This window comes from Cervus canadensis, chromosome 32, assembly GCF_019320065.1.
Source record: "Cervus canadensis isolate Bull #8, Minnesota chromosome 32, ASM1932006v1, whole genome shotgun sequence".
In the NCBI taxonomy this organism is placed as follows: domain Eukaryota; kingdom Metazoa; phylum Chordata; class Mammalia; order Artiodactyla; family Cervidae; genus Cervus; species Cervus canadensis.
Genome location: NC_057417.1, coordinates 6,621,066 through 6,644,748, shown reverse-complemented (window position 1 = coordinate 6,644,748; position 23,683 = coordinate 6,621,066). Strand labels below are relative to the sequence as shown.

Genomic DNA, 23,683 nt, shown 5'->3' with positions numbered 1-23,683 from the left:
TCCGGCACTTTGCCAACCCCATGGACTATAGCCCCGCCAGGCTGTCTGTCCATGGGATTCTCCAGGCAAGAATACTGGAGTGGGTTGCTATTTCCTTCCCCAGGGGGCCTTCCCGACCCAGGGTTTAAGCCAGCGTCTCTTGCATCTCCCCCGTTGGCAGGCGAATTCTTTATCACCACGCCACCTGGGAAGCCCCAGGTGATTGAAAAAAATGCGTGTGGGATCTTAGTTCCCCAACCAGGAATCAAACGCATATCCCCTGCATTAGGAATGGAGAATCTTAACCACTGGACTGCTGGGTAAATCCCTTAATGATTTTATTTATTTATTTTTTTTCCCTTAATGATTTTAAAAGGTACAGTTCAGTGACATTAAGTACTTTCACAGTGTCATGCAACCGTCACCTCTCTCTAGTTCCAGAACTCTTTCATCATACCGAAAGGACACCTTGTCCCCACAAAGCAGTCACCCTCCCTTCCCCCAGCCCCTGCCAAGCAACCATTCATCTGCTTTCTGATTCAATAGATTTGCCTGGCCTGACTGTTTCATATAAATGGCATCATCCAACATGTGGTGTATTGGTTTGGCTTCTCTGCGGTAGCATGTATCAGTACTTCGCTCCTTTTCATGGCTAAGTAATATTCTGTCGTGTGGATTATATGCCAGTTGGTTTATCCATCTGTCAGTTGAGGGACATTTGGGCTTCTGACTTTTGACGGCTATGAATGATGCAGCCGTGGACATGTGTGTACAAATTGCAGCTTAAAGATCTGCTTTCCGTTCTTTGGGGAGTGGACCTGCTGGGTCACATGGTAGCTCTTTGCTTAACCTTTTGAGGAACCGCCATGCCAGACTCCACCATTTTACAATCCCACCAGCAATATGTAAGGGTTCCAATTTTTTCCACATTTTTGTCAACACTTGTTATTTTTCGATTACTAGTATTACAATGTATTACCTTATTCTAGTGGATATGAAGCAGTACCTGATTGTGGGGGATTTTTTAATCTTTTTTTCTTACTTTTTCTCACTGTGGTTTTGATTTTCATTTCCCTAATGATTAGTGATGTTGAACATCTTTTCATGTGCTAATTGGCCTGTTATGTATCTTCTTTGGGGAAAGGTCCATTCAAGTCCTTTGCCCATTTTTGAATTGGGATGTTTGTCTTTTTGTTGTTGTAAGAATTCTTTATATACCTAAGTATATCTTTGTCTTGCCATTTCCTCATGCATTTAAACGTTTGCTTAGCCCCTGGGGGTCAGGCCCTGTCTCGTGACTTTGGGATGTCAAAATGACTGTGGTACAGTTCCTGCCCTCAAGGGGTTCCTAGTTTAGGGCAAAGTTTCTTTTTCTTTTTCCTTTTTTTTTGCCACACTTTGCAACTTGCAGAATCTTAGTTCCCCAACCAGGAATTGAACCCAGGCTCCAGCATTGAAAACACCAAGTCCTAACCACTCGACCACCAGGGAATTCCCAGAACAAAGTGTTTTTACTACACTATTGCCACGGCTGGGATGGGGTGGGCATGGAGGCGGGAGGGGGTGTCCTGTGTACTATGGGATGTTCAGCAGCATTTCTGGGTTTTGTCCCCCTCAATGCCAGTACACACTTACCTCCAAGTTGTGACCAGCAGTAATCTCCCCAGACATCGCTAGATATCCCCTGGCTGAAAGTCACTGGTTTAGAAGCTTAGACAGGCATGTCTGTCTACAACTTCTTGTGCCTAACAAGTCATATTTCTTGCGCCTAACTAGATGCCTGGTGGGCATTCACAACTTATATGTTGGATGTGGAGGGATAGATAGATGCAATAATGAATGCAATTTACAGGGTCTGGACATGTGCCTGAAACTCGATTATGTGAAACAGAACACTGTTCTTCCAACTGGAATATTCTACCCTTTTCTGCATAGCACAATGGTTCTCACACTTGCACATCAGAATCCCCTGGAGGATGTGTTAAAACAGAGGTCAACAAGTCCCACCACCAGAATTATCGCTCTGTTGAGTCACCGGCCTGGCCGAACGCTCCCAACCTGGTTTCCATGTCCCTTGGGAACCCTGCACCCGACTCCCCCGCTTGCCAGCCTGTCCATCCTTGGAGCCTCATAGTCTTAACTGGCAGCCTCGCCCACTTGGCACTAACATTTATTACTGTGAACGATCAGCAACCAGGGCTTCCCCAGTGGCTCAGCAGTAACGAATCTGTCTGCAATGCAGGAGATTCAGGAGACGCGGGTTCGAACCCTGGGTCAGGAAGATTCCCTGCAGGAGAGAATGGCAACCCATGCCAGTAATCGTGCCTGGGAAATGCCATGGATAAAGGAGCCTGGCAGGGTACAGTCCGTGGAGTCACAAAGAGTCAACGTGCCTGAAGCGACTGAGCACACATCAGCCACGTACTGGTTATCTGTCTTTCAACCACGACATGGAGACTTCCTTCCAAGCTGCGACCCACTGTGTCCTGGCATCTTGCTACTCCAAGTGTGGTCCAGCGCCCAGTGGCATGACATCGCTGGGGAGCTGGGGGGAAATGCGGGCGCTTGGGCCCCACCCAGCCTCCTACAAAATGCAGTCTGCAGTTTAACACTATCCTGGTGGGATGTGGGGGTTCGTGTGCACCTTCAAGTTAGTTTGGGAAGCTTGTCCTTGGCCATCTCTGTAACCTCACAACTCAGAGCTAACCCCTGTAGCTTCGCTGATGTGTTACCTTGACAGCACCTGTTACACTGTAAATGGTGCCTGAGCCGGAACTTCATTAGGGTGTTCCTGGCCATCGTATCTCTGCCTGATGTATTTTATCTCTTGGAATGCCTGAACTGACCTTGCTTCACCCACTGGAAAACCAGAGGGGCGGCGTCTTGCTCAAGGTCACGCGATGACCATAAAGCAGAACAGAGAGATGGCCATCCGTTCCCTAGAGGGGAGCAGTTGAAACCCCCACGGTGGCGACACATGAAAATACAGGGCCGGAGGGTAGCGTTTGGAGGCTACTGGGGTGGTTTTCACACGTGGAGAGCTGGGAGATGATTTAAAAGCGGGCCAAGAACAGGAACTGAAGTGGCATTTTTTTGTTAATTAATTTGTTTTTGGCTGTGCGGGGTCTTCGTTGCCGTGTGGGCTCGCTCTAGTTGCGGTTCGCGGGCGTCTCATTGCGGTGGCTTCTCTTGTTGCGGGGCACAGGCTCCAGGGCGCATGTGGGCTCAAGACCTGTGGCTCTGAGACTAGGCTCACAGGCTCAGGAGTTGTGGCTCACGGGCTTAGTTGCCCCGTGGCATATGGAGTCTTCCTGGACCAGGGATCGAACCCGTGTCCCCTGCATTGGCAGACGGATTCTTAACCATTGGACCACCAGGGAAGTCCTGAAATGGTATTTTTTTTCATTTATTCAGCCAGTGTTTGTTGAGTACTTTGTAGATGTCAGACATTGGCATCCCGTGTATGGTATTAACATGGAAAACAAGGTCTCCCTCTTAGTGGCTTCTGTCTAGGTGGGCAATCTAGCAATCTGCATTCATTCATTCCTAAGTGAATGTGCCCGTTTGTTGTACAACTCCCACTTGTCTTATACACTAATGGTAGGATGTGTGTGTGTGTGTGTGTGTGCGCGCGCGTGCGCATGGTAAGAAGAGACAAATACCCCGCTTCCACACCAGAGGATCTTCTAGGCTAGCTGTCAGGATGTGCTGTGTGTGCTAAATCAGTTCAGTTGTGTCTGACTCTTTGCGACCCCATGGACCATAGGCCACCAGGCCCCTCTGGCCATGGGATTCTCCAGGCAAGAATACTGGAGTGGGTTGCTGTGCCCTCCTCCAGGGGATCTTCCCCACCCAGGGATCAAACCAGAATCTCTTATTGTCTCCTGCATTGGCAGGCAGGTTCTTTCCCACAAGAGCCACCTGGGAAGCCCAGCTGTCAGGGAACAGGCCCGTAAACAGCCAGTCAGAGAGAAGAGTACCAGGCAGGTGGGAGTAGATAGAGGGAGGAGCTCAGAGGAGGAAGAGGTTCTCTGTCTCTGTACCTGGGCATGCTGGGAAAGAAATTTCTGGAGGAAAAGGCAGGAAAGATATTCTCAATAGATAGGACACAAACAGGGGCTCACAGACTTCATGGAAAACTCTTAAAAGAAAATCTTCAGGAAAAAATAAAAGGGGGGGTGATAAAACCATGACTCTTTTATAGATACAAAGACGAACACTTGATTCTGTAAAGCTCATTCAATGAAAGAACCAAGCAGATGTTGGAAGAGGTTCAAAGGGAAAGTCAAATAAAGCACAGTTGTCTATGGAGTAAAGGAATGGTGAAATGCATTGCAAATGGAGGCAAGAAAATGACTGGACAAGACAGAACTGACTCCTCTATGAGATTCCTGGGCTTCCCAGGTGACTCACTGGTAAAGAATCCGCCTGCTAATGCAAGAGACATGGATTCAATCCCTGGGTTGGGAAGATTCCCCTGGAGGAAGAAATGGCAACCCATTCCAAAATTCTTGCCTGGAAAATCCCATGGACAGAGGAGGCTGGCAGGCTACAGTCCATAGGGTCACAAAGAGTTGGACACAACTAAGCGACTGAGCACGCACACACACATCAGATTCCTACAACTTAGAAAGAGTTAAAAAAAAAAAAATAGCTTGAAGATAATGTAATGAACAAGGCTAGAATCAGATATCTTAAAAGTTTGTGTGGTATGTAAACAATGCATAGTTTTCCACTGAGATGCCTTTTTTAATACAAAACCAATGTTCAGAGGATGGGGGAGGTGTTTGGCAGTGGCTCCCCAGGGTGGATGGCTAAAAAGAGGGGAGCTGCGAGAAGGCCAGATCATAAACAGCCTGGTGACCCTTGATGCTGAGTTTAGACTTGACTCAGAGACCCCTGGGGAACCTGGAAGGGTTTTAAGTAAGGAGGTGACCTGATTTGATTAGCACTTGAGAAATACTCTTCGGGAAGCTTCATGGAGAGTTGTCTGACTCTAGGAGGAGCCTGTTTGTTAGAAGATGAGATGGTGGGGCCTTCACGTAGAGTAGGGCTCAGCAGATTTTTTTTTTTAAAGGGATAGATAGTAAATATTTGAGGCTTTGTGGGCCATGGAGTTATAGTCGCAACCACTCAACTGTACCGTGAAATGTAAATGAATGGATGTGTTTGTGTGCTAATAAAACTTTATTTACACAAACAGGCTGGGGGGCCGGATGTCTCCCACCTCCCAACCAGTTTGTCAATCCCTGACCTAGAGCAGCTAGAGCTGTCCATGGTTTTGACAGGCCTCCTGTATCCCTTTCTCTAGATGTTTAGAGTTTACCAGCAGCTATTGGCCAGGCTTCCCTGATGGCTCAGCAGCTATTAGTGGGACCCCAGGGACACGGGTCCCCTGACTTTGTGTGTGGGTTCCCTGAGGGAATCAGACAATCCTGGGGGTGGATCCCTGGCCTTTCAGCAAAAGTTTTCAGGACCTCGAAGCTCCTTCAGGGCAAGACTAGCTGAACAGCCTCTTAAAGCAGCCAAAAGAGCAAGCCACCACCACCTCAGCAGGGCCATTCCCAAGCGAGATCAGAGCCTGCCTCCCTTCTCCGTGCCCAGAGCTGTAAATAGCTCTCTGCTGGCTTTGCAAGCCGAGCGCTGTTCTGGGGACAGGCTGGAAATGAGCACACCGGGGAGCATTTGTGCAAATTACTGCCTGCATGCGGATTTGCATGCCTGGCATTCTGCCCCAGCTCTAAGTGCACAGTCCTCCCAGGGGCTGCAAACGGGACTCAGAAAGAGCCACCCACAGAAAAGCATGGATGTCACGACCTAGGGTCAGGGTCCCAGAGGGATCCAGGGCGGGGCTGCCAGGGTAATGATGAGCTTCAGGGACAAGAGGAAACATTCAGAGGACCCTGGGCAGGCTTTCAACGTAGGCTCTGTCCATCCTATTGCAATGACCCATAAACACTGGCAGCTCATATTTGCCAAGCATTCAGTGGGTGCTAGGGCTGTTCTGAGGGTTTCATGTGTATCTGCTCATCTCATTGCTCATAACAACCTAAAGAGGAAAGACTGATCAGGTTTCAGAGGTGGGAAATGCAGGCTCAGAATAGATGCTTGACTTCAGGCGCTCATAGTAAAAACATCAAGTCTAGAGAGAAACCCAGGCTTACAGACCTGGACCTCTGCTAACACTAAGCCACATGGATGCTGCTGCTCTCTCTGGCCTCAGTTTACTCATCCATCAATGGGAATAATCTTGTCTTAGCTTTTGATGATCACAACAGAGTTTGCGAAGACCAGCTGCGACGGCAAACAGGAAAGCAAGGTTTGAAAGTCCAAAATGATGAATAAAGCTAGCGGTGAGTGGGTTCAAAGTTCAAAGCACTTCCAGAGGCAGCCAACCACTTGGATCATTTGCAATAATTGATCAGATTCAATCCTGTGCAGCCCCTTGACATCCTGCTATGGGCTTAGGTTGGAGTCTGTTGCTTAGATGTTCCTATGGCGTCAAGGAAAAAGTCCTATATTTGTAAAGCAGCTGTGTTGCTTGCTGGCCTCCTGAGCTCCCTGGAAGTTGTGACTTCTGGGTCTCAGTTTCCTCATCTGTAAAATGGCAACAATACTGCCTTTTGAAATAGCATATTGGTGGTTATTAGGGCTTCCCTGGTGGCTCAGTGGTAAAGAATTTGCCTGCCAATGTAGGAAACTCAGGTTCAATTCTTGGTCTGGGATGATCCCTTGGAGAAGGAAATGGCAACCCACTGCAGTATTCTTGCCTGGAAAATCCCATGGATAGAGGAGCCTGGCAAGCTATAGTTCATGGGATCGCAAAAGAGTCAGACACAACTGGGCGACTGAGCATGCACACACACACAGATTAGAAGATAAGAGTGAGTGATCAGATGCTTTCTACCTGCCAGGCACTGGGTTCTATTTGGAGTATCTCATTTAAAACTTTCAATAATCCAGGTAGGAATGACCTTCTTGGTGGATGTGGAAACAGAATCAGAGAATTTTAGGTTTCTTGGCCAAGGTCACAGAGGAAAGAAGGGCCAGAAACTGGACACGTGAAACATAATTCAGCCCATAGCAAGACTAGTATAGTGTTGTCATGAACATTCTAGAACAAAATGGTTGCCCCATTTAGACTCTGCCAACTGTGTGTATGAGGGGTTCCCTTCCTCCATACCCTCTCCAGCTCCAGCAATTCAACTTGCTATTATATTTCAGCCATTCCACGGGTTGTTTATTTTTTTAAAAACATTTCATTACTAACTGAATTCATCACCTTTTCTATATTATGTATGTTGACTACCTGGAATTCCTGTTTTATGATGTGCCTATTGAGATCGCTTGTCCATTTTTCTTTGCATTTGTCTATTTTTCTTTTTCTTATAGATTTGTAAGAGTTTTCTTAATCTTTCTGGATAAAGATCCCTCTGCCAGTTATGTGTTATGGATCTTCTTCTACTCTGAGACATGAATTTACTTTCCAATGGTGACTTTGGGTTATTGGGATTTTAATTTTTACGTAGCTCATGCTCATCTTTTTTTGTGGTTTTGGGTGCTAGTTCAGAAATTTAAAGTCATTCATGTTGCCCTTCTATTTTCTAGAAGCTTTCACATTCAGTTTTTCATATTTATCTCTATTGTCTGCCTGGGGTTGATTTTTAGGTATTGATTGAGGTAAGATCATGATAAATTTTTCTTTCCATATGAATAATCCCACTGAGCCAATATCATGGACTCTTTAATTAATTAATTAATTAATTAATTTTTGGCTGTGCTGGGTCTTTGCTGCTGTTCACAGGCTTTCTCTGGTTGTGGCGAGTGGAGGCTACTCTTCATTTCGGTGGCTTCTCTTGTTGCAGAGCACAAACTCTAGAGCGCACGCTCAGCAGCTGTGGTGCATGGGCTTAGTTAGTCCAAGGCACGTGGGATCTTCCTGGCCCAGGCATTGAACCCATGTCCCTTGCACTGGCAAGCAGATTCTTATCCCCTGGGCCACCAGAGAAGTCCTAGGGTTGCTTCTTTGAAGGGGAATCTGTTACCTCTGTAGTAACACATGGGTCCTCTAGCCTCATCCCACAGTTCCTGGCTCTGAGTATCTTGGTTTTGCTGGCAGTGGAAGCGACAGTTTTTCCTCGCAGGCAGCCCGAGTTCTACTGGCGATAGCATCTGCCAGGCTTGACATCAGGTCTGGAACCCTTCTGTCCCCAGCCAGCGAGCATGTCCTGCCTGCTGGGCATTTGCAGGACGCGCCTGATGCGGGCCCTGCGCCACGGCCTTGAGCCAGTGCTCACCATTCATCGTCATCTCTGCTCATCACCCCACAGATGAGCAAACAGCAGCCCAGAGCGCTCAAGCCACTGGCGTAAGACCACACAGCTTCCAAGGGGCAAACGTGACGGTTTTCTTTCTTTTTTAAAATTTTATTTATTTCTCATTTTATTTTTGGTTGTGCTGGGTCTTTGCTGCTTTGCACAGGATTACTCTAGCTGTGGTGGGGGGAGCTGCTCTCTAGCTGCTTCTCATTGAGGTGGCTTCTCTTGCTGTGGAGCACAGTCTCTAGGCTCGCAGGCTTCAGGAGCTGTGGCTCCTGAAGAAGACTCCATAGTCGTGGTGCATGAGCTTAGCTGCTCCGTGGTATGTGGGATCCTCCCGGACCAGGGATCGAACCCGAGTCCCTTGCATTGAAACGTGGATTACTATCCACTGTGCCACCAGGGAAGTCCATGACAGTTTTCAGCTCGCTATGGATTTTATTTTCTAAATTTGAATAGTACTTTTTTTTTCCTCTTCCAAATGGTGGATCCGATTCTTCAGGAATTTTGACTGAAGAATTTCAACTTTGTTTTGAGTCTGGATTCTAAAATATCCCCAAATCTCTGCCCAAGACCCCCTCATTCTGCCCTTGGCACTGCTTTTTCAATTTTGTACCCAGCATGGGGTTTCGTTTCTTCCTGCACCACGTAGAATAATTAAGAAGATTTTAATGTGTCAAGATACATGTCTGCTGGTTTTTTTTTTTTTTTTGGTCTGATGGTTTTTTATGGAACTGGAGGAGCGCTATGTATGCCATCACTTAAAATCTCATTAAATGGATCCATCCCTGTTTTGGGAGGGCTTCCCTAATGGCGCTAGTGGTAAAGAACAATGTAGGAGGTGTAAGAGACTTGAGTTCAATCCCTGGGTCGGGAAGATCCCCTGGAGGAGGAAGTGGCAATCCACTCCAGTACTCTTGCTTGGAGAATCCCATGGACAGAGGAGCCTGGTGGGCTACAGTCCACAGGGTTGCAGAGAGTCAGACATGACTGAAGTGACTTAATACGCACTGTTTGGGGATGGGAAATCCAGACAGAGCTGACAAGATTGATGACGTTTTCATGAAACTGGGCATCTGTTGTGTTCCTTGTGGGTTCTTATGGCAGGAATTTGCTGGCGAGAGGACAAAGAAGCAGGAACTTTAGAGTCTGTAGAGATGGTGTAGTTTTGGAATAAGGATCGGCTTTCCCCCTCCACAGCGGGATGCGTGGGAGGTGGAGATGACTACACTACCAGACTACAGATTTTCATTAGTCCCTCCATTTGCAAACACTGCTTCCCATACTGGTTCCCACTTCTGTACTGAGCACCTACTCTGCATGGCAGCGTGCTGGATGCTGCAGTTACCCTCTCCTCATAGTTGTCGTTTAGTCGCTAAGTCGTGTCCAACTCTTTGCAGACTGCAAATACCAGATCTGGACTGCAGCCCGCCAGGCTCCTCTGTCCATGGGATTCTCCAGGCAAGGACACTGGAGTGGGTTGCCATTCCCTTCTCCAGGCAATCTTCCCGACCCAGGGATCAGACCCACGTCTCCCTCCTTGCAGGCTGATTCTTTACCACTGAGCCTCCAGGGAAGGTCATCTCAAAGAGAAATAAAGCAACTAGACTCCAATAAAAATTAAGAAAGAAAGCTGACCTTGGGCCACGTCCGGGCTGGTGCTCATGGACAGAGAAGGAGAAGAAACTCTGGAGGCCACCGCATCCTAACACCTGAGTTCCAACTGGGGACCCTCAGGGGGTGAGTTCACACAGCTCTGTGCCCCGTTCCCCACCCACACGGTGCACATCCCCGACCTCCTCCCCATCCCCCACCTAAGACCGTGCTCCTGGAGCCGCTGAGCCGGTCCTGGGAACACTGGCATACATCTGTGTCTACCCCGAGTTTGTGTCCAGGAGAACTTTTTTCCCACATCTCTTCAGCTCTGTGAAACGAAGAGTCCCAGGTTTGTTTGGGGACATCCTTTGGAAAGAAGTGGCATGTGAATGCCACATGGTTATCGGGGTAAGTTGCTGAGTCTGCAAGGCATCTCTGCACTTGAGCTGGCATTGGAAGCGAGAACTCCTTGGAGACTTCTGTGAAAAGACAGGAATGAGAAGCAGATGGTTCCTAGTGGCTGTGATAAGAGGCCAGTGGCTTGCTGTACTTCTCATTTTCTGCAGGAGCCAAATGATGGTAGAGATTATGTTTCTCCGCAAGCATAGTATCACCCCATTGCACCGCGGTCATCATTCCACAGAAAAGCAGGCCCGATGGTCATGTATTCGATACAAGGAGGGGAGATGAGACTTACTGAACCTTCCATGGGTCTCAGTGTCCCCATCTGCAAAAAAGCTCTGCCTTTGCCTCACAGGATGTTTACGAACATCAGCGAGCAGAGAGCACCAAGGGGCACTTTGGCTTTCTCGGCCTCGGCCTTCTCATCCACTAAATGGGAAGAAGTCTTCCTTGTTACGGAGCGTTATTTTTCTGTGCTGGGTCCTCGTCGCTGTGTGATGGCTTTCTCTAGTTGTGGTGCACGTGCCTCTCACTGCGGTGGCTTCTCTCATTGCAGAGCACGGGGTCTAGGGCTCAGTAGCTTCAGCACTTAGTTGCCCGAGCATGTGGGGTCTTCCCAGACCAGGGATGGACCCTGTGTGCCCTGCATTGGCAGGCGGGTTCTTAACCAACGAGCCTGACGTCCCAGCCCCAGAGGTGTCCACATCCCAAGGACTGAGCAATACTCAACACACAAATTATATTTCGCATCGACAATAAGAGAGAGGTAAAAGGGAGCTTACATCCTGGGGCAGGGAGACAGATGTATCCATGAACAAATGGGAAACAGCGAAGGGCCTCAGTGAAAATCAAATTCCATGACTTGAATTAGTGGGAGTCAGCAAGTCCATGTGAGAGTCAGACCATAAAGAAGGCTGAGAACCAAAGAACTGATCCTTTCAAACTGTTGTGCTAGAGAAGACTCTTGAGAGTCCCTTGGACATCAAGGAACTCAAACCAGTCAATCCTAAAGGAAGTCAATGCTCAATACTCATTGGAAGGATTGATGCTGAAGTTGAAGCTCCAATACTTCGGCTACCTGATGTGAAGAGCTGACTCACTGGAAAAGACCCTGATGCTGGGAAAGACTGAGCGAAAGAGGAGAAGGGGGTGAGAGAGGATGAGATGGCTGGATCGCATCCCTGGCTCAATGGCCGTGAGTTTGAGCAAAGTCCAGTAGATAGTGAAGGACAGGGAAGCCTGGCGTCCTGCAGTCCGTGGGGTGGCAAAGAGTCAGACACGACTGAGCAACTGAAGAAAGAAGGAGAGACCGCCCTGATGGGGTGGTTTCTGAGCTGTGAAAGGTGCCAGTCATTCAGAGACGGGGAAGCATGTTCCCAGGTTGGGGGCTAGGCTCTGCGCAGCGGGTGCACACAGGACCCAGTCCTGGATTTTGAGGTTAGAGTGAGAAGGTTGGGTTTTATCCTCTTTGCAATCAGACACCGTTGACAGGTTGTTAACCAGGGAGTGACGTGATCTGCTTCACTTTAAAGCAATCCCTCTGGGTCCAGCCCTCGCTCCAAAGCTGGTCCCTGGTGCTGGAAAGGATGGGAACTGCTGCTCTACCGTGACCTACAGTATTTACAGCAAACGATACTGCTTTCTAGACACAATAGTGATGTACAGGTTTTCACTTAAAGTTTTTTCTGGTCAAAAAGCAAGAGGGGGGGCTTCCCTGGTGGCTCAGTGGTAACAAATCCACCTCCCAATGCAGGAGACACGGGTTTGATCCCTGGTCCCGGAAGATCCCGCAAGCCACCCAGCAGCTAAGCCGGTTCGCCAAAACTACTGAGCCCGTGCTCCAGAGCCTGGGAGCGACAGCTATGGAAGCCTGAGCGCCCTAGAGCTCGGGCTCAGTAACAAGAGAAGCCACCGCAAGGAAAAGCCCGCTCACGGCAACTAGAGAGGAGCCCCACCTTGCCGCAACTTGAGAAAAAGCCTGCACAGCAAGGAAGACCCAGCACAGCCAAAAATAAATAAACAATTTTTTTTAAAAAAAAGCAAGATAGGGACTTCCCTGGCGGTCCAGTGGTTAAGACGCCACACTTCCATTGTAGGGGACTCTGGTTAGATCAGGGAACCAAGATCCGATAGGCCACGCGGAGTAGCCAAAAACTAGGGAAACAAAGCAAGATCACGTCAAGGTGGGTGTGGGGGAGTCTTGTAAATGTTGGTAAAGACAGAAAAATGGGGCAGACAGCAAATGCTGGCTCGGGAGAAACACACACCTCCGGCACTGCCGGTGTATTAGCAGGAAAAAGAGCCTGCGCGTGGCTGCAGCGGGTGGCTCGGCCAAACCTGCGCATGCGTGCTTTCTCTACAGAATGAACTCTGGACCTGGATACGCGTGCGTCGCCGTTGTATCCTAAGGAAGATAGGATCAGTCTGTGGTTTCAAAGCTTGGAAAGCCTGGATCAGTGTCGGCTAACTTTTTCTGGAAGGGCCAGATGGCCAGTGTTTTCCGCAGTGCGGCTGTGGGCTTTCTGTCGCAGCCACACAAGTGAACGAGCAGAGATGGGTCTTCATCTGCAAAAATCACGCAGCTGGCCCCAGTGTGCAGACTCATAGCCTAGAATTTGAGTCCCCGGGCCGCCAGGCCTCAGCACGTGCTCTTGCCTGGCCTTCCAGGAATCCCAGATTTCCTTTCCCAAGCTCCCCTTTCCTTCTGTGCCTTGGGATGAGTCTAGAAGTTTCGCGTTGTGGTGACAAGACGTGCCCTGCGCTCCCTGACCCTGCTGACCTACTTTCAACTTTCAAGTATTTTACACCCGGGATCAGAATCCAGTTTGACCTGGTTCAGTGCCAGCGAACAAATGTCCTCTTTGGAGTCCATCTGAGAGCTCATCTCTTTCCACACCTTCGGAAACCAAACTAAACATAGATCAATGTCCCAGTGCCTGTGAGGCTCTCTGTGAATGCCAATAATGTCAAGTTATCCAGTACTTATTTTCCTGTGATTAAATGTCTAGACACATTCGGCTGCCATCAACTGACGCTGCCCTAGCTCCGTGTTATAGTTTTTTTCTGTGTATTATTAGAGAAAGAGAGTGGCTGCTTTCAGGTCGTTAACGATGATTCAGAAAATACCAAGAGGTGGAAAAAAGTAGACTTCTCCATAGCCCCATATCCAAGGCAAAACGGTGTTGAACAGAAATTTCATTTCTTTCCAGCCTTCTTTTTTCGTGTATTGGTTTATGGGCTTGTTTTTGCGTCTGTATGAAATTCTAGCCAGACTGCATATAAAATTTTATGGTCTTTTTGCTCTCATTTACATCACTTCAAAAATTGTTCCCCTGCCTTTTTACGTGGTTTTCAGTAAATAATTGTCGTATCACAATTTATTTGAGCAGTCCTTTGCTGCTGGTTGTTTACATCATTTTTAGTGGTCCGCTCTTCTAAAACACACTGTTCTGAACAGAGCCCAGAACTATTACTTTATTTAAGATTGATTGCATTAGCTATGTTTCTGGGGGTGGAATTATTTGGGATTCAAATATTTACTATCTCTTGAGTCTTTGGGGCTCCATTGTTTTCTAAAAGTGTTGAACCCAGATACTATACATCACGATCTGTTTGGAGAGACAGCAGGCATGATATTCTGACTCTCAGATCGGAAATACAAATAACATAACTCCCAGGTGCTTGCTTGCTTGCTTGGTCCTACCTTCTGGGTCTCGTTTTAAAGAGAGGGAATTGACTCCATAGTTAACACATGCCCTTAACTTCACAGATGCTATTTCTTGAGTTTAACTGTGTGCTAGCAAATTGGCCACATTTCTAGAACTTCTAGACCCTTTGGATTAGGACTTTGCACACAAGAAGATGTCAATTTTTTTTCTTTTTCATTTTAGTTGACTTTAAGATGTTGAATATAGTTCCCTGTGCTATACAGTAAGACCTTGTTGTTTCTCTATTTTATACAAAGTAGTTTGTATCTGCTAATCGCAAACTCGTAATTTATCCCTCTGCCTCCCTTTCCACTTTCGTAACCATAAATTTGTCTTCTCTCTGTGGGCCTCTTTCTGTTTTGTAATGTTCATTAGTATCATTTTTTTAGATCCATACGTAAGTGATATCATATGATAGATATCAATAATTTTGTAATATAGTTGTGTCATTTTGGAGAAGTTTGTTTTCTTCCAAGTCCTGAGTTCTCTCATCTATAACATGGGAATAGTAAGAATCCACTCAATACATAGTGCTCATGTGCCAGGCACTGTGCTGGGGATGCACCCCTTCTCTGGAGAATGGGGAATGGCCTGGAAGACAAATACGCAGGGCTTCCCTGATGGTCCAGTGGTTAAGATTCCAGCTGCCAGTGCAGGGGACACTGGTTCAATCCCTGGCCTGGGACGATTCCAAATGCCACAGGGCAACTAAACCCATTCAGCACAGTTGCCGAAGCCCACGCTCTCCAGAGCCCATGTTCCACAACAGGAGAGGCCACCACCGTGGGAAGCCATGCACAGCAGCAAAGATCCAGCACAGCCCAAAATAAATAAACAATAAAAATTTTTAAAAAGGAAGATACACAGATAAATGCAGATGTACAATCTGTGATAAATGGGAAGGAATAATAACACAAGGAGCTGTGAGAAATTCCAGCAGGATAAGCATATTTCCATGAGGTTTAAAAAAAAAAAACAAGCTTCTCCAAGGAAATAACCTGTGATGTTGGAGACCTGTGTGTGTGTATGAGAGAGAGAGAGAGAGAGAGCTCAGATGTGTCCAACTATTTGCGACCCCTGGGATTGCAGCTCACCAGGCTCCTCAGTCCATAGGGTTGTCCCAGGCAAGAATACTGGAGTGGGTTGCCATTTCCTTCTCCACAACTCCAGTATTCTTGCCTGGGATAACCCTATGGACCGAGGAGCCTGGTGGACTGTAGTCCACAGGGTTGCAAAAGGGTCAGACTCGACTTAGCAACTAAACAAAAACAACTTTATATATAATCTTAAAAAAATTGGAATCATTGTATAAACTCTCTAAACAACATGATGCTGTCATCATACCACTTTTCATGTATATCCTTCCATACTGAAATCCCCCTAAAAACAACTGGGTTTACCTCATTGTCATTAAAGAATATGAAAGAGGAAACAAACAAACAAACAAAAAGAATACTGGAGTGGGTTGCCATTTCCTTCTCCAGAGGATCTTCCTGACCCAGGGATGGAAACTGTGTCCCCTGAATTGCAGGCAGATTCTTTATAGTCTGAGCCGCCAGGGAAGCCCCAAATAGGATGTACAACTAACTTTAAAATTTCATCTCTTTCCCTTTTTTGGTAACATGGTCAGTAGGGAAAAAAAAAGTTTTAACAGGGATATTCGGTCATTTGAGAATGGCTCAGTTCTTTTTTCTTTAATTTTTATTGAGTACAGTTGATTTACAATAGCTAAGTGAATCAGTTATACATATATCAGCTCTGATCTTTATCCTGTCCTATTTTAGATGTTAGGTAACCTATGAATTTCCCCATGATTTATATCCATTTTATTTATTTTTAAAATTTTATTAAATTATAGTTGATTTAATAGAAAATTTTAAATTACATACCTGATTCGCATTTAGAATTGACCCTTGACCGACACAGATTGAACTGCACAGATTGTTTTCAATAAATATAGAAACTAGAGACTTCCCTGGCAGTCCAGTGCTCAAAGACTTTGCCTTCCAGTGCAGGGGATGTGATTCAGTCCCTTGTGGGGGAGTTAAGGTCCCACATGCCTTGCGGCCAAGAAATCAAAATATAAAACAGAAGCAATATTGTAACAAATTCAACAATGACTTTAAAATAATGATCCACATCAAAAATATCTTTTAAAAAATATAGCACCTATATTTTCACTTTACAGGTCTTTGAATTAACTAAGTGTGGTGGAGATTTGTGCAGGATTAGAGCTCACAGTATGTGGAATACAAAAAACTGGGGCTTGAATCCTGATTCTATTCACATATGTCAGCTTCCTGCCCTTGGGTGAGTCATTTATCAGTTCTTTTGTTTTTGAGGCAGAGAGAGCGCTGCGCAGATTTTGGGCTGTGGAGGTCGGTGACCATGACCCCAATGTTGTTCGACAGTCAGGTGTCCATTTTTAACTACAGTGGTCTAAATGGGGCTCCCCACGTGGCACAGTGGTAGAGAGTCCACCTTCAATGCAGAAGACACAAGAGATGCAGGTTTGATCCCTGGGTCGGGAAGATCCTCTGGAGAAGGAAATGACAACCTGCTCCAGTATTCTTGCCTGGAGAATCCCATGGACAGAGGAGTTTGGTGGGCTACAGTCCCTGGGGTAGCAAAGAGTTGGGCACGACTAAGTGACTGAGCTTGCACACACACAAAGTTCTGATTTAAGAAGTAGGAATGATTAAGGAATGAGAAAATTATGGACTCTGCAGCCAGAAAGATTTGGGGGTACCCGGGTAGCACCCCTCTGTAGGTTATCAGGGAAGCTTGTTAACGTCTCTTTGCCTCTTTCACATCTGCAAAATAGGAGGGAAAATTCCTAACAGAAAGGAGTCGTTTTGAGGCTTAAAAGAGATTACATAGGAAAAGTGCTTACCTTGGTCCTAGACACAAAACAGGTGCTCAGACAGAAGCGACAGGTACAGCTTTGGTTCCAGGTGCTTAGGGGTGTTGGGCATTCAGAAGTGGGCTGAGCACACTATGGAGAACAGTATGAAGGCTCCTTAAGAAAACTCACCATTCAGAAAACTAAGATCATGGCATCCGGTCCCATCACTTCATGGCAAATAGATGGGGAAACAATGGAAACAGTGGCTGACTTTATTTTTGGGGGCTCCAAAATCACTGCAGATGGTGACAGCAGCCATGAAATTGAAGGATGCTTGCTCCTTGGAAGAAAAGTTATGACCCACCTAGACAGCATATTAAAAAGCAGAGACATTACTTTTCCAACAAAGGTCCATCTAGTCAAAGCTGTGGTTTTTCCAGTAGTCGTGTATGGATGTGAGACTTGGACTATAAAGAGAGCTGAGCGCTGAAGAATTGATGCTTTTGGACTGTGGTGTTGGAGAAGATTCTTGAGAGTTCCTTGGACTGCAAGGAGATCCAACCAGTCCATCCTAAAGAAAATCAGTCCTGAATATTCATTGGAAGGACTGATGCTGAAGCTGAAACTCCAATACTTTGGCCACCTGATGCGAAGAACTGACTCATTTGAAAAGACCCTGATGCTGGGAAAGATTGAAGGCAGGAGGAGAAGGGGACGGCAGAGGATGAGATGGCTGGATGGCGTCACTGACGCGATGGACATGTCTGAGCAAACTCAGGGAGTTGGTGAAGGACAGGGAAGCCTGGCGTGCTGCAGTCCATGGGGTCGCAAAGAGTCGGACATGACTGAGCGACTGAACTGAGCTAAAAAACCCTAAAACTAGAGTTTCCATGACATCCAGCCATCCCACTCCTTTGCATCCCAACGTTCATAGCAGCACCATTTACAATAGCCAAGACAGGAAAACAACCTACATGTCCATCAACAGTTGAATGGATCAAGACGATGTGGTCCATGTACACAACAGAATATTACTCAACCACGAGGAAGAATGAAATAACGCCATTTGTAACATGCACAGAGCTAGAGGTTGTCATGCTAAGCAAAGTAAGTCAGAAAGAGAAAGACAAATACCGTATAATACCACTTATATGTAGAATCTAAAATACGACACAAATGAATGTATCTATGATACAGAAACAGACTCACACACATAGAGAACAGACTTGTCGTGGCCAAGGAGGAGGGGTGTGGGGGAGGGAAGGGCTGGGAGTTTAGGATCAGCAGATGTAAACTATTGCATATAGGATGGATAAACAACAAGCCCCTACTGTATAGCACAGGGAACTATATTCAGGATCCTGTGATAAACTATAATGGAAAAGACTATTTTAAAAGAATATACATATACACACACATATAGGTGTAATTGAATCACTTTACTATTTGGCAGAAATTAACACAACATTGTAAATCAACTATAAAAAAAAAGTGGGCTGGGGCTTCCCTGGTGGCTCAGTGGTGAAGAATCCACCTGCCAATGCAGGAGACAGGGGTGCGATCCCTGGTCTGGGAAGATCCCACATGCTGCGAGGCAGCTCAGTCCCGGCGTCACAGTTACTGACCCCATGCTCTGCAAAAGAGAAGCCACTGCAACGAGAAACCCACGCGCTGCAACTGGAGAACAGCCCCCAATCGCCACAACTAGAGAACAGCCCACGCAGCAACAAAGACCCCACACAACCAAAAACAAATAAATAATTTTAAAACAACTAACAATAACAAAAAGAAGTGGGCTGAGTAGATCTGAAGGTAACTCCCTGGGTGTAGCAAGATGGCTTCAGCATGCTGTTTTCACCTCCATCACCACCTTTGATCTTGAGAACCACCCTGCAAGGTATAGTCAGCCCCTTGCAGAGCTGGGGAGACTGAGGCACGGGGGCCCTGCAAGGTCCGAACATGACCTCGGACCAGGTGTCTTCCTGTCGATGCCCTCGTGCTCCCTTGAAACTTGCCACACCTCCGAGGTGTGTTCCAGTGTTTGCTTCACCCTCTGGTTATGTATGGCGCTAGTGGTGAAAGAACCCGCCTGTCAATGCAGGAGACTCAAGAGATAAGGAAATAGCAACCCACTCCAGTATTCTTGCCTGGAGAATCCCGTGGGCAGAGGAGCCTGGCGGGCTGCAATCCATGGGGTCGCAGGGTCGGGCATGACTGAGCAACTAACACACCCTCTGCCGTCATCCTGGAACAGGGAAGAAGACCATCATCTAGTACCAACTAGCCCCTGCAGGGCTGACCTTCCCTGAGGGTGCAGTGGGGGTGCTGTGTGTTTTCTGGGGAGGCTCACAAAGCGGGAAGACATTTCTCATGAAGAGCTAGTGTTGACATTTGTGACTGCTCATAAAGCCATGTTCCCCAGACTCACTGGTTCACTTAAGTCTCAAACAGTGTGATACCCAAATCTAAGAGCTGCTGGGGGCTCACGGGACATTGTTCCATACTGCTCCTTTGCAACTTCTTTGGCTTAGATTTTGATCGGTTGCTCTCCCAGATATTTGTAGAAATGTGTGCCCCCTGCAGCATGATCAGGTAGTTCATGATGATCAGTCAGCACGGAGAAAGCAGAGGGAGAGTGAGGTGGCAGCCGGGAGGCCAATCAGAAGGCTGGGGCTGCCGTCCACCTAAGACACGATGGGGACCACAACTGGGACAGGAGAAAGAGGAGAGGGTGGAGGCTGGAGCTGGGGTGGAGGGAAAATGCCAGGGTGTAGTACTTAGTGGAGGGAGGGAGGGAGCAAGGCTGTGTCTCGGGTTTCCAGCTTGAATAACTGGGTAGACAGTGGTTCTACTTGCTGAGATGCTGAACACAGGGAATGGAATAGAAGCGGTGAAGGGGGGGAAATGATGGTTTTTAGCTGGAAATGTATCGAGCTTAATGTGCAGGACTCTGGTTGGAACAAAGAGGAAGATTCAGGGATGGGGAATCATGTGTGGAAACCATGAGCGCACATGAGCACTCCCAGGGATGCATGGATGGATGGATGGATGGATGGGTGGGTGGACAAGTGGGAGACTGGGTGGGTGGATGGATGGAAGAAAAGATAGATGGGTGAAGGCAACTGGAAGTATGTAGAAAAGCTGATTTGTGTAATGATCTCCAAACATTTCTGATATAATTTGAATATTTTTTTTTGAAATCAATACTCTGATACTAGTTTTGAGTTGAGGCTCATATATATCTAAATCTGAACATTGTCTTTCTATTTCCTTTTCATGTGAAACTTGTTAATTATGTATTATACAAATATTTTTCTCCTAGATGGACCTTGAAGGCATGTTGCTAAGTGAATAACTCAAACAGAGAAACACATATACTGTATGATCTCACTTATATGTGGAATCTAAAACAAAAGTACCCACCAAGCTCATAGAAAAAAAGGTCAGACTTGTGGTTGCCAGAGGCATGGGGTAAAGGAAGAGAAAAACTAAAGGAAGGCAGCTGAAAGTTATGAACTTCCAACTATAAGATAAATAAATACTAGGGACGAAATGTGTAATGATGATGATAGTTTACACTGCTGTATAATACACAGGAAAGTTGTTCAGAGAGCAGATCCCAAGAATTCTTATCCTAAGGAAAGTTTTTATTGTATCTATGTGAGATGATAGATGATAACTAAACTTACTACAGTGATTATTTTACAGTATATATAAATCAAACCATCATGCTGTATACCTTAAACTTAGTGATGTATGTCAGTTATTTCTCAATAAAACTGTGAAACCTTAAAAAAAAAAAGATAGATGGGTGAATAGATGGATGGATGGATGAATGGGAGACTGGGTGGGTGGCTGGATGGAAGAATAGATAGATGAGTGAATAGATGGTTACACAGATGGGTGAATAGATGGATGGACAGATGGATGAATGAGTGGATGGATGGATGGATGGATGGATGGATAGAAGGATGAGTGGGAGACTGAGTGGGTGGATGGATGAATGGATGAGTGAGAGACTGGATGGATGGGTGGATGAATAGATGGATGGATGGGTGGGAGGATGGATGGATAAATAGAAGGATGAGTGGGAGACTGGGTGGGTGGATGGATAGAAGAAAAGATAGGTAGGTGGATGGATGGTCAGCTAGATGACAGACAGAAATCTAGATTTTATTCTATTTAGATTGAATCAGGTGGAATTGCTGTTTTGGTTGTTTAAAATGATCAAATATTTAATTTTTGCAGGCTGAAGCACTTGAGGGGGAAGGGTACTGATGTCTGCAATTTACTTTGAAATGCATCAACAAATCAAGAGGGTTAATGGATGGAGAGAGGGGTAGATGCTGTGATGAAGTGATTATGGTAAAAACGTTAACAGCAGAAGCCAGGCTGTGGGTGGACAGGTATTCAGAGTCAAATTCATCTTTGCTGTATGTTGGGAATTTCCATAATAAATTCAGGGGAAATGTTTTCCAATGGTCAAATGTTGACATTTTCGTGTGGTTTCACTGAGTGTTTACTCCTCATCTCGCCAAAAGATCCTTGCAGGTTTCCTTTCTGTGTCATCAACTGCCTCTGCCTTGCTGAGACTCCTCTGGCCTTATTCTTCCCAGAATTGGGGGCTGGGGCAGGGGTCATTGTCCCCCACACCACCCCCAAAGTTCAGGTTGAATTGCCCCAACGTGCTGATTACCGCCCCAAGTTCGCCAGTATCTGGCTTGTAATAATTATAGATTTCCTCTGCGATTTGAGCGCATTGGTTGCCATGGCAACGGCGTAATAGCTCAACTGAAGCGCTGTCACGGTGATTTAGAACCAACCCGTCTCTCTTGCAGCCTCCGGTCTGGGCGACCCCACCTCCTTGCCGTCGTCATGGCAACTGATGAGCAGCATGTGATGGAAAGCTCTGGGCTCCCCCCACTCAACCTCCCCATCTTGTGACCATTGCCACGCCCTCTTCTGGGCCCCTCTTTGGACAGGCACTGACCCCAGCTTGGGCTGTAATGGGGAGGCTGGAGTAATCCCGCAGACCCCCTCCCAGAGAGGGGGGTCAGATGGACTGTAAGGACCAGGGCAGCCGCCCCTCCCCCTGGCCCCGGAGGTCTTGGAGATGACCTGGCGCCCCTCAGAGCCCCTCAGGGCTGTGGCCCCGACACAGGCTGTTTCTGCCGCCACCGTCCAGGGGAAGCCATTTAGTCTTCCGCAGCCTTGGGTTTGTGCTTTGTAGCTTCAGGAATTCCTGAGCTGGCTAGAGAAAAATCAAGAGAGAGGCTCCTGGAAGGGGTCAACGCGACAAAAGCAGCCTATTTCAGAAAGTCCTAGAGCAGGTGGTTCGTGTGGATCTTTTCCTTTCTGCTTCTGTGCGGAAATCTCTCTCCCTCTGTCTCTGAATCCATCTTTCCACCTCACGCGCTCTCTCTCCCTTCCCTCCTCCTCACCTTCTCCCCATCCCTCTCCTCTAAGCGCTTGCTAGGAGCCAGCTGAGCGCATCCTTTTCCAAAGCTGCTTTGCTTCGGAGGCTCCCTGTTCCCCCTCCAGTATCTGAGCCAATGTTCTGGGGACAGCCTGGGAGTCTAGAGCATCCTCCCAAGGGGGGATCTGTTACCCGGCGGCGCCTCTTAGGATGAACCAGCTGGCCGCGTCCCTGAAACTCTGCAGGATGGCATAGAGGAGGCATTGTAAGCAGGCAGGAGCTGGGCTTGCTGCAGGACCCTGACGACCGGGCACTGTGAGTGCAGACGTGTGTGTGTGTGTGTGCATGTATTTGCACGTATTGCATGTATCTGCTGACATATGGAGGTGTGTCACTGTTATCTATGGTAGCGGGTGTGTGAGTGTGTACCCCGTGGCACATGGGCAAGTGTGCCTGTGGGTGACTTTCTATCTGAAGGACACACAAACCTGCATGACAGATTTTTCAAGGATATTTTGCGAGGAGAACGTGGCAGGATGAGCCCTCCTATTTTAATTTTTTATTGAAGTATATTTGACTTTTTTTTTGATGTATGAGCCCCTTTCACATGATAACAAGATAAACAAAGATGGATGTTAAAATGCTAAGCAAGGAATTGAATTTGCATCAGTAGGTTGACAGAACCACTTCTTAATGCATCTGCCTTCTGGCCCTAGGAAATGAAGTGAGGGTCACCTTGAAAGGGCATTTTTGCTCAACCCCCCCAAGAGATCCTTGCCTTTTGTCATAAGGGCTAAAACAGCACACACGTGCACACACACACATGTACATACATACACATACACACACACACACAACTTCCTCTTTGAAACTCGAAGGCTGAGGGAGCCCCTTCAGGGCACATTTCGCTTTCTTCCTCCATGAGACAGGAGGAGTTTGCTTGACATGTGGGGGGCTTATGACAAGGAGGTATGGGAAACTTTGGCTGGCAGCATGCTCACAGTGTTCATTTCTGTGGTCGATTAGAAGTTCCTTTTGTATTTTTTGACCAAAGCAGCCCAGGCCTCAAGAGGCAAGCAGGTTGAGAAAGGGAGATTTGATTTCCAGGGCAAGATGTGGGAACCCTGGCAACTTGCCGCTTAAGATCGAGCAGTTGGTGAGTGAGGGCAGGCGGCCGCATCGCCCCCTGGAAGGGAATTCTTTGTGCTTCTCCGCTCCTGAGTGTTTGGGAGGCTTGGCGGCCAGTATCTGTGGGTGAACGCTGCTGGTGGTCTGGGCAGTGCCCTTGGCATCTTGAAGGAAAGAACAGATTCGAAGATAAGGACCAGCCTCAAGAAGTTTCCAGTTCACGTAGGCACAGACCCTGCTTATTCAGCACCTCGCCCTCGAGGCCTCGCTGTTACTTGTGATTCTAAGTCGC

At 47.1% G+C, this 23,683-nt stretch overlaps 1 protein-coding gene across 3 annotated transcripts in view; it reads left to right on the top strand.

Annotated features, from left to right (window-relative positions):
- Positions 1-23,683, top strand: part of ABAT (4-aminobutyrate aminotransferase) — an 85,769-nt gene that overhangs the window by 5,374 nt on the left and 56,712 nt on the right. The window contains exon 2 of one of the 3 annotated variants that reach the window (XM_043456441.1): positions 9,844-10,037. The exons of 1 other annotated variant lie outside the window; for it this stretch is intronic. The gene's annotated coding sequence lies outside the window, so the exon portion shown is untranslated. Of the gene's footprint in view, positions 1-9,843; positions 10,038-22,440; positions 22,579-23,683 lie in introns of those variants that run through there. One more of the 3 variants, XM_043456442.1, reaches the window with a different exon arrangement.